Source organism: Pleurodeles waltl, chromosome 5 (genome assembly GCF_031143425.1).
Source record: "Pleurodeles waltl isolate 20211129_DDA chromosome 5, aPleWal1.hap1.20221129, whole genome shotgun sequence".
NCBI classification, from domain to species: domain Eukaryota; kingdom Metazoa; phylum Chordata; class Amphibia; order Caudata; family Salamandridae; genus Pleurodeles; species Pleurodeles waltl.
In genome coordinates, this window is record NC_090444.1 from 1,372,358,907 (window position 1) to 1,372,368,965 (window position 10,059).

Below are 10,059 nucleotides of genomic sequence, written 5' to 3' on the forward strand. Positions count from 1 at the left end.
GCAGGGGCATAAGAGCATGATTATTGCATGTGTGTGTGTGATGGTGTGCAATGGGTGGGTGTGCGTGTACCCCAGTGCAAGCATTCCTGTGTGGGGGCTTGTGTGATGATGGTTAGGGGGTTGTTATGGGTATGTGCAGTGGGCATGCTTTCGTGATGGGTGTCCATGCTTAGTTGTGTCATGCAGGGCTTGGTGTTGGGATGTGTGGTTTGGGTTATTAGTACATTAGTGAGGATTTGGAGTGATAGGTGAGGGGGTGAGGGTGGGGGTGTGTGATAGCATGCAGGTAGAGTGGGGAATATGATAGTTAAGATTTGACTTACCAGTGTCCATTCCTCCACCGACTCCTCCGAGGCCCTCAGGATGCATGATGGTCAAGACTTGCTCCTCCCATGTTGTTAGTTGTGGGGGAGGAGGTGGGGGTCCGCCGCCAGTCCGCTGAACCGCGATGTTGTGCCTGGAGACCGTTGAACGCACCTTCCCCCGTAGGTCGTTCCACCTCTTCCTGATGTCCTCCCGATTTCTTGGGTGCTGTCCCACAGCCTTGACCCTGTCCACTATTCTGCGCCATAGCTCCATCTTCCTGGCTATGGATGTGTGCTGCACCTGTGAGCCAAATAGCTGTGGCTCTACCCGTATGATTTCCTCCACCATGACCCTGAGCTCCTCGGAAAAGCGGGGGTGTCTTTGGCGTGCCATGGGGTGGTGTGTGTGATGTGTGGGGTGGTGTATGTGGTGATGAGTGTGGTGATGTGTAGTGGTATGTGGTGTTTTGTGCGTGGATGTTGTGTGGGTGATGGTGCTGTGTGCCTCTGTGTGGTGGGATTGTCTAATCAGTGCTGTCTCTCTGGCCTTCGTGACAAATTTTTGGTCGTAGGGGTTTGTGGGTGATGTGGGTGTGTGTTTTATATTGTAATGGGTGTGTGGGAGTGGTGTGTGTATGTGTATCAGGTGTGTGTATTTGGAATTGTCCAATGTGGTGGTGTTTTGGAGATGTGTTTGTATTTTGAGCGCGGCGGTGTGTACCGCCAATGGAATACCGCGGTTGAAAGACCGCCGCGTGGATTCGTGGGTCGTAATAGCATGGGCGTGTTTCTGTTGGCGTGTAGGTGGAGGATTTGTTTTCGCCAGTTTAACACTGACCTTTGGTGTGGCGGAGTTATGTGGGTGTCTGAATTTCGGCGGATTCAGAAATGTGGGTCATAATAGCTGTGGCGGAATTCCGCGGCCGCGGCGGTGTATTGGCGTCTTCTGCACGGCAGTAAGCAGCTTTTACCGCCAATGTTGAAATGACCCCCCTAGTCTATTACTTTCCTTTCCAAGAGACTAGCGGGTAGGTAAGTTAGGTTTTTGCTTACACTACACTACCACACAACTACATCATGTCTACTGCTGGGGCTAGCTCTGAGGTCATGGGTACTCCCTATGAGGGCATGACCTTCAAAGAACTGAGGGGCTTTGCTCAGAGAGAAGCCTAGATGTAGGGAAGAACCCCAACATAATTTTCTGTTGAGTCTTCTCCTCCAGGATGATCAGGAACATGCTGACAACCAGAAGGAGGATGGGGATTGAGATTCTAACCCCTTAGAGTCAGGGAATCATCGTTCAGATTCAGGGGAGGGCTTCTTGAAAGGTCGTCCTCCTAGCAGACCTACTAGTGTGGGAGGGGTAGTCACTCAGGTAGGGCTCCCTTCACACCTAGAGGTCAGGTCACTGGGGTTACCAAAATTAGTGAAAGATCTATCTCTGCCTATTCCCATATCACCTCAGTTTCTGAGGGATCCCATGGTTCATCTCCAGGTGATGACTCCATAGGTAGGGAGATCAGGAAACTGAGACTGTAGGAGGCCAGGCTGGGGCTGCAGCAGCAATACCTAGCCCTAGATAGGGAGCCTTGGTTTTGGAAAGGGAAAGGCAGGGGGAGGGGTTAGTTCCCCATGGTGGCAGCAGCAGTTTCAGGGGTTATGGAGTTAGGAAGGACACCATTGACTCTAGAAACTTGCATTAATTGTTTTCCCCATACAAAGTGTGGGGATGATATTTACAAGTGGTTTGCTGAACTTGAGAGGGCCTGCAAAGTTCAGAGGGCCATTCAAAGGCAGTGGGATGCTGTTCTGTGGTTGTCCTTTTATGATAAGGGGAGGGATAGACTTCACACTGTCAGAGAAGAACATTCAGACAACTATGGTATTCTTACAACTGCACTCTTGGATGGATTTGGCTTAGCCACTGAACAGTACAGAATTAAGTTCAGAGAAACCAGATAAGAGTCCTCACAAGATTGGATAGACTTTGTGGACTGTTCTGTGAAGGCTTTGGAAGGTTGGTTAGATGGCAGCAAAGTATCTGACTATGAGGGCTTATATCATCTAATTCTGAGAGAGCATATTTTGAATAACTGTGTGTCTGATTTGTTACACCAATACTTGGTAGACTCAGATCTGACCTCTACCCATGAATTGAGAAAGAAGGCAGACAAATGAGTCAGAACAAGAGTGAGCAGAAAAGCTCATACGGGGGTGACAAAGACAAGAAGGTCGGTAAGTCACATGACAAAGGTGGGGACAAAGATAAAAACAAGGAGTCTTCATCAGGACCACAAAAATCATCTGGGGGTGGGTCTAAATCCTCCTTTAGCCATCAGAATAAAAAGCATTGGTGTTATATGCGTAAAAACAAAGGGCATTGGACAAGTGACAGTACTTGTCCAAAGAAAAACACCAAAGCTCCCACCGCCACAGCCCCCACTGCTTCCACTAGTGCCCCTCGTAATAGCAGCGGTGGTGGGAAAAACAATGTAGGAAAGTACCATCTTTCTTGGCATGTTACCCCCAAATTCTACCTGTTTGTCAGTATGTTTTGCCTTTCTCACTGGGATCCTGCTAGCCAGGACCCCAGTGCTCATGGTTTGTGGCCTAATATGTGTGTTGACAGTAGTACTTAACTGTGTCACTGAAGTTCTGCTAACCAGAACTCCAGTGCTTATGCTCTCTCTGCTTCCAAATTAGTCACTATAGTTTAGTGACTTCATTTACCAATTCCAGTTGGCACATTGCCCCCCCCCCCCCTTATAAGACCCTAGTATATGGTACCTAGGTACCCAGGGCATTGGGGTTCTAGGAGATCCTTATGGGCTGCAGCATTTCCTTTGCCACCCAAAAGGAGCTCAGACAAACCATTTCACAGGACTGCCACTGCAGCCTGCGTGAAATAGTGCACACACTATTTCACAGCCATTTTCACTGCACTTAAGTAACTTATAAGTCACCGATATGTCTAACCTTCTTTTACTGAAGGCTAGGTGCAAAGTTACTAAGTGTGAGGGCACCCTTACACTAGCAAAGGTGCCCCCATGCTGTCCAGGGCCACATCTCTTTCTCCTTTCCTCTCTTTGCAGGTCTTCAGGACCAGGAATCCACCATTTGTTGATTGCAGTCTTGCTTGGTTCTTGCAATAACTCTTATCACGACTCGAGTGTGTCACGGGGAAACTTACAGTATTTTACTCCTACTTTCTTGGGCTCTAGGGTGGGGTTTTCTTACACTCCCAGCGACCCTCTACACACTACACTTGCCTAGGGGGGAATTCGTTATTCGCATTCCACTTTCTTTGTATATGGCTTGTGTTGCCCCTAGGCCTATTTCTTCCTATTGCATGCTATGGTATTTCCTATTGTTTGCACTATCCTGTGACTACTTACTTTACCTGATTTTGGGCTCTAGTGTATATATTGTATATAATACATACCTCCAGAAGGAGTATTGCCTCTAAGATATTTTTGGCCTTGTGTCACTAAAATAAAGTACCTTTATTTTTGGTAACACTGAGTATTGTCTTCTATTGTATATAAGTACTGTGTAACTATAGTGGTATTGCAGCAGCTTTGCATGTCTCCTAGTTCAGCCTAAGCTGCTCTGCTACAGCTAACTCGAACAGCCTAAGCTGCTAGCACACTACCACATTTCTCTAATAAGGGATAACTGGACCTGATATAAGGTGTAAGTACCTAGGGTATCCACTACAAAGCAGGACAGCCTCCTATACATAAGTCGCTTCTTTTTTAGCCATTTGTTGTCGCTTTAAATTAAATGTGGAAAATATGTCCCACGCGGAGGTGTTGCCAGGGAACGCGACTGCCTTCAGTGTTTGTAGTGTCCAACCTAACTGTATAACGGATCTTAGTTGACTCTGTCCATGGTGTAAAGAGGACATGTTGCTCTGTAGTATGTCTATTGCAGAAGAAACAATGTTGTTTAAGGTGTGTATTCGGTCGGACAGAGTATTAATCCCGTTATCTACAACAGCTAGGCCCTCATTATGACAATGTCGGTAAATCTCACATACCGCCATGCTGACGGCCGCCAACTTACCGCCGCCGTGGAGGATATCCGTTCACCATATTATGACACACACACACACACACACCAATCCGTCAGTATTCAGCCACATACACAAATCCGCCACTCCAAAGGTCAGTGATAAACTGGTGATATCAAAACCCACACAGTTACACCAACAGAACTACGCCCACCACATTGTGACCCACAAATCACCAGAGTGGACATTCAACGGTGGTAAACCATTGGCGGTACATACCGCCACGCTCACAATGGACACCCACATACAAAACAACATCCCCTCACCCTCACTCCATTACTTCCCACACACCCCACCATCACATCTCACTCATCCCAATGCCAAGCCCTGCATTTGGTACCAATGAATGGACATCCCTCACAGCCCGGCATGGACACTCGTCACTAAAGCATGCACACCATAGAGAACTAACAATCCCATCATACAGTAACATACACAAGTGAAAGATGCCAGGGCAAATCCAAACAAAGAGGGGAAGCCATGGATGTACAATATGTCAGACACAGAAACCATAATACATCATTTACATCCCCACAGGTACCCGAGCTAATGTCACCGGAGAGGAGGTGCCAGCACTATCCAGTCCCCCAACAGAAGAGGCCCACAGTGATGACAGCAACTCTGGTCTTCAGGATCTGTATGACCTACCTGGTCCTCCAGGGACCACTGTACAGCCGGTTACCCAGCCCCAGTCACACACCACCACAGAGCCTTCCCCATCAGGAAACACCACCACAGCACCCACCCAATGTACCCATACCTCTGTCCCCACAACACGTCAATCAGCAGTGTGTCCACCTCTACACGGGCCCCAGGGCACATCTCGCCCCAAGACAATTGGGGACCTGGGGTCAATGGCAGTGGGCACACGTTTCAGGGGACAGATGCACAGGCCAACAGGTACACTGGGAGGACTTCTGTGCGCTAGGGGGAGGACAGATCCAGGGAACCGACTCTCCAGGAGGCTCTCGCAGAGATCCTGGAAGCCTATCAACATTCCCAGGACACGATGGGCCAGATCCTGGACAATGTGCAGGACAACAGGTGGCTGCAGGAGGGACAGTACCAGGGGATTCAGGGAGGACTTGCAGGCCATCAACAACACCCTGATCTCCATTGCTGGAGTGCTGGCAAACATGGCCAACATTATGAGGGAGGCAGTCTCCCACCAGCGGGCCCCTGCCCCTAGCCATACATCTGAACAGCCTCCCACATCGACTGTCGCTAGTGGCCAGGAGACTCCTCCACAGGACTCAACAGCCACTAGCACCCCTCCCCCTGCAGAAGGTGAACCACCCCCACAAACGTTCACTGTGATACAGACAGAAGCCAGAGACTCTTGCCAAGACCCCTGCCAGGAAATTAGACTCTCCTGCTAATCACCCTGTCCACCTTGAACTGCCATTGCTCCCCTTCCTATGTTCCCATGGACAATGCACCTGTGCTACAAATAGACTGGACTGGAATTTCCTCCATCATCACCCCATCCCATTGCACTTGCCCCTCCATATATTAGCACTTCAATAAACACCCTTTGAAAAACAACCATTTTGGAGAATGTCATGTATATCAAATATGTATTAATTGTAACAGGTAAAAACATTGCAAATCAACTGTACAGAGAATGAGCATTGATTAATGACCTGTAGCTGGTTGTAGTGGTCACTCCAGGAGTATATATCAGGTCACCAACATCTGCAAAATTAATTGCCAGAGGGAACAGTAAGTAGGCATAGAAGATGCAAATATCAGCATGCTATTGGCACACAAATTAAAACAAAAGTCATTGAAATGTGAATAACACTGTCCTACCTGTGTGTCATTGGAAGTATTGTCTGTTCACATTAGTTCTATTGTCCTCATCCTCATCCTCTGCCTCCTCATCCTTACTGTCCACAGGGTCTACTGCTGCCACACAGGCATCACCAGCCTCCTCCTCCTGCAGGAATGGGACATGGTGTCTGAGGGCCAGGTTATGTAACATACAGCATGCCACCACTATCTGGCAGACCTTCTTTGGTGAGTAGCACAGTGATCCACCTGTTAGATGGAGGCACCAGAACCAGGCCTTCAGGAGGCCAAAGGTCCTTTCAAATATCCTTCTGGTTTGCCCATGTGCCTCATTATAACGTTCTTCTGCCCTTGTCTTTGCATTCCTAACAGGGGTCAGCAGTCATGATAGGTTTGGGTAACCAGAGTCACCTGCAGATATTGAGGGACAACATTTAGCCATACAACATTCCTATATGGCCCACACCATACCCATACACCAACATATACTGGGTGGGAACCAGGGCTCACCTATTAGCCACACCCTGTGCCTCTGTAGTTGGCCCATCACATTTGGGATGCTGCTATGGGCATCATGCACTTACCCAGAATACATAGTATTGACGTGTGAGATGTACTGGTCCGCCAAGCACACCATCTGAACATGCATAGAGTGGAAACTCTTTTGATTCCTAAACACCTGCTCATTCTGCCGGGGGAGGACAAATGCAATATGTGTTCCATCTATCGCCCCAATTATGTTGGGGATATGTTCCATTGCATAAAACTCGGCCTTCACTGTGGCCAAATCCTCAACCTGGGGGAAAACAATGTAGCTGCACATGTATTTTATCAGGGCAGACAACACTCTGGTCAGCATGTTTGAGAACATTGGTTGTGACATTCCTCCTGCCAAGCCCACTGTCACTTGGAAAGAACCAGTTACCAGGAAATGGAGTACAGATAGCACTTGCACAAGAAGGGGGATCCAAGTGGGGTGACGGATAGCATATATCAGGTCAGTCTCCAATTGGGCACACAGTTCAGTGATTGTGGCCCTGTCCAGTCTATAAGTGAGTATTATGTGCCTGTCCTCCAGTGTAGCCAAGTCCACCAGGTGTCTATACACGGGGGTATGTCTCCATGTCCTATCATCCGCAGCAGCAGGTATCTAAGGAACAAAAGAGAGAGGAGCCAGTCACAAACTGAACAATGGAACCAGAACAGAACTTTGCATCCTGTAAACCTGAAATGGGTCATTGTGATTTGTCCTGTATGTACTAGTATCTCCTGTGATGCAGCATTATTCCAGGGCCTGCCCCCCCCACCCTGAACTGGCGTTCGTCTGTCCTGTGTGGAGGGACAGGTGGAAGTGAGGTAATTACGCTGACATTGTGCGCCGTTGCGGGAGGCGGTTGGGAACCGCCGTGCAACTCCTCATTGGCCAGCATTGGGCCCTATGTGTTACAGTGGCCAATGGTGATCTATGCCAGTGGTGACGGCATGCACCACCGCAGACCTGACTGCCATTTTCTATCTGATTCCTCACTTGTTACCTGACCTTCCATAGGAGAGGACCTACACTGCATGTGCTGCTGTGACCTATGTCTGGAACCTACCATGGCCCGTGTGACAGGGGGATGTGTCAGTGGGTGCCCCTAGGCTAGGCCTTACATTGCAGCGTAGGTCCCCTGGTGGCTAGGGTGCAGAAAGGCAAATTTTGCTACCTAGCTTGTAGGCATCCACTACTGGTCAGGGCTGCGTGGGTCTGAGGTGTGCTGCATTTGGTGGTGTGTGCCCCTACACATGCCTTGGAGACGTGGTATTTCTCTGGTAGTACGATGCCTATTGCGTAGGCCTGTTCCCTGTGTGTGAAGGTGCTGTGTACGCCAACGGTGGTGTTGGTACAGCCATGCAGCCATTGACCCAGTGTAGCCTTTGTCTCTCTCCCCCCCTTTCTTGTTTTGTCATCCTGTCCTTATGTGCATTAGCATCATCTGGTGGAGAAGCAGAGGCACCGGCGACGAAGGGAGCTGCATCCCACTGGACCCAGGAGTCAGAGTCCAACGACAGTGAGGGCACCAGTGGGACGGAGTGCGAGGGGAGCACCACAGCGGAGACTGGAGGGGATAGTTCAGACACAGATACCTCCTCCGATGGAAGCTACCTGGTGGTGGCGGACACTTCTGTGACCACCCTAGCTACAGGTACAGCTGCCACCCTCATACCCTCACTGCCCTCCCAGCAGCCCCTCATGGAGTTGCCCGCTCACCCAGGAGGGTGGGCATCTCCTTTGCCCCGGGCACCTCAGGCCCTGCCCCAGTTAGCCCTGCTGCCCTGAGTGAGGAGGCTATTGACCTCCTGAGATCCATCTCTGTAGGCCAGTCAACCATTGAGAATGCCTCCCAGGGGCTGGCAGCCCAGATGCAACAATCTAATGCATTCCTGGAGGGCATTCACAATGGATTGGCAGCCTAACAGAGATCGATTCAGGCTCTGGCCTCCTCTCTGATGGCAGCCATTATCCCTGTTTCTACCGTCCCTCCTCCAACTTCCACTGCCCAGTCCCACTCCCCTCAACCCCAACCTATCCCAAGCACACATACAGACGAGCAAGCACATAAGACAACACCGTCAGTGTCGCAGGCAAAAACAAGCACTACACTTCATCCCACAGGCACTCACACAAACACCATCCAATTGCAGACACACCAACATCCACTATTTCCACTGTCTCCCCCCCTCACCCTCCACCACCTCCCTCTCAGCCACGTCCACACACACACACCTGCATGCACTACATCATCATCCACTACCAGCATCATCACCATACCAAGCAGAACCCACACCTCACTGGCACACACCTCCACAACAGCCATCCACACGTCCCATGTGTCCTCTCCCACTGTGTCTGTCCCCCCCTCCTAAGGTACACAAACACTCAGACACCCAACAGACATCCACCTCACAACAGCATACAGCTCATGCACCTGCACCCAAAAGCAGCAGACACCTCCAACAACCACTCCTTCCTCCTCCACTCCCATTCCTTCTCCCTCTTTCCTCCCCAATGTCCCTAAAAAACTGTTCCTATCCATCATTGACCTCTTCCCCCCCCGTCCTGCATGTATGGGCAGGGTGTCACGAACCCAGCCAAGCACCTCAACCACACAGTCCACAGGCCCAGTCCTAACCGCACCCCCGTGGTCAAAAGAGATCCAGGCCACATGTAATGAAGGGGAAGGAGCCTGCACTAGCCAACCTCAAGGGGAGGGAGACAGTCCCAGCCAGCAAGAAGGGCAAGGAGCCTGCACCTGCCACATGAAAGGCCAAGGAGTCTGCCCCAGCAGGCAGGAAGATCAAGGAGCCTGCACCATCAGGCAGGAAGATCGAGGAGCCTGCCCCAGCAGGCAGGAAGGGCAAGGAGCCTGCACCAGCAGGCAGGAAGAGTAAGGATCCTTCACCAGCAGGCAGGAGGGGCAAGAAGTCTGGACCAGGAACTGTGATGGAGCCCCTACCAACAGCAATGGTTGTGCAGCCGTCCGAGGTTGCAGGGGATGGGCAGGAGCCTCCACCCACCAGCAGCACCACCACTGTGCAGCCGTTCGAGGTTGCAGGGAATGGGCAGGAGCCTCCCCCCACCAGCAGCACTACTGCTGTGCAGCAGTCCGAGGTAACAGAGGATGGGCAGGAGCCTCCCCCCACCAGAAGCACCACCACTGTGCAGCCATCCGAGGTTGCAGGGGATGGGCAGGATCCTCCCCCCAGCAGCGGCACCACCACTGTGGATGGTATGTAATCCTGCGTCCATGGGCTGCTGTGCAGCCTGTCCATTCCAGAACCAGTGGGTATGACACCCACCTGTGAGACTGTGGCCCATCACTCCCCAGGATCAAGCACAGGGCACGTTGC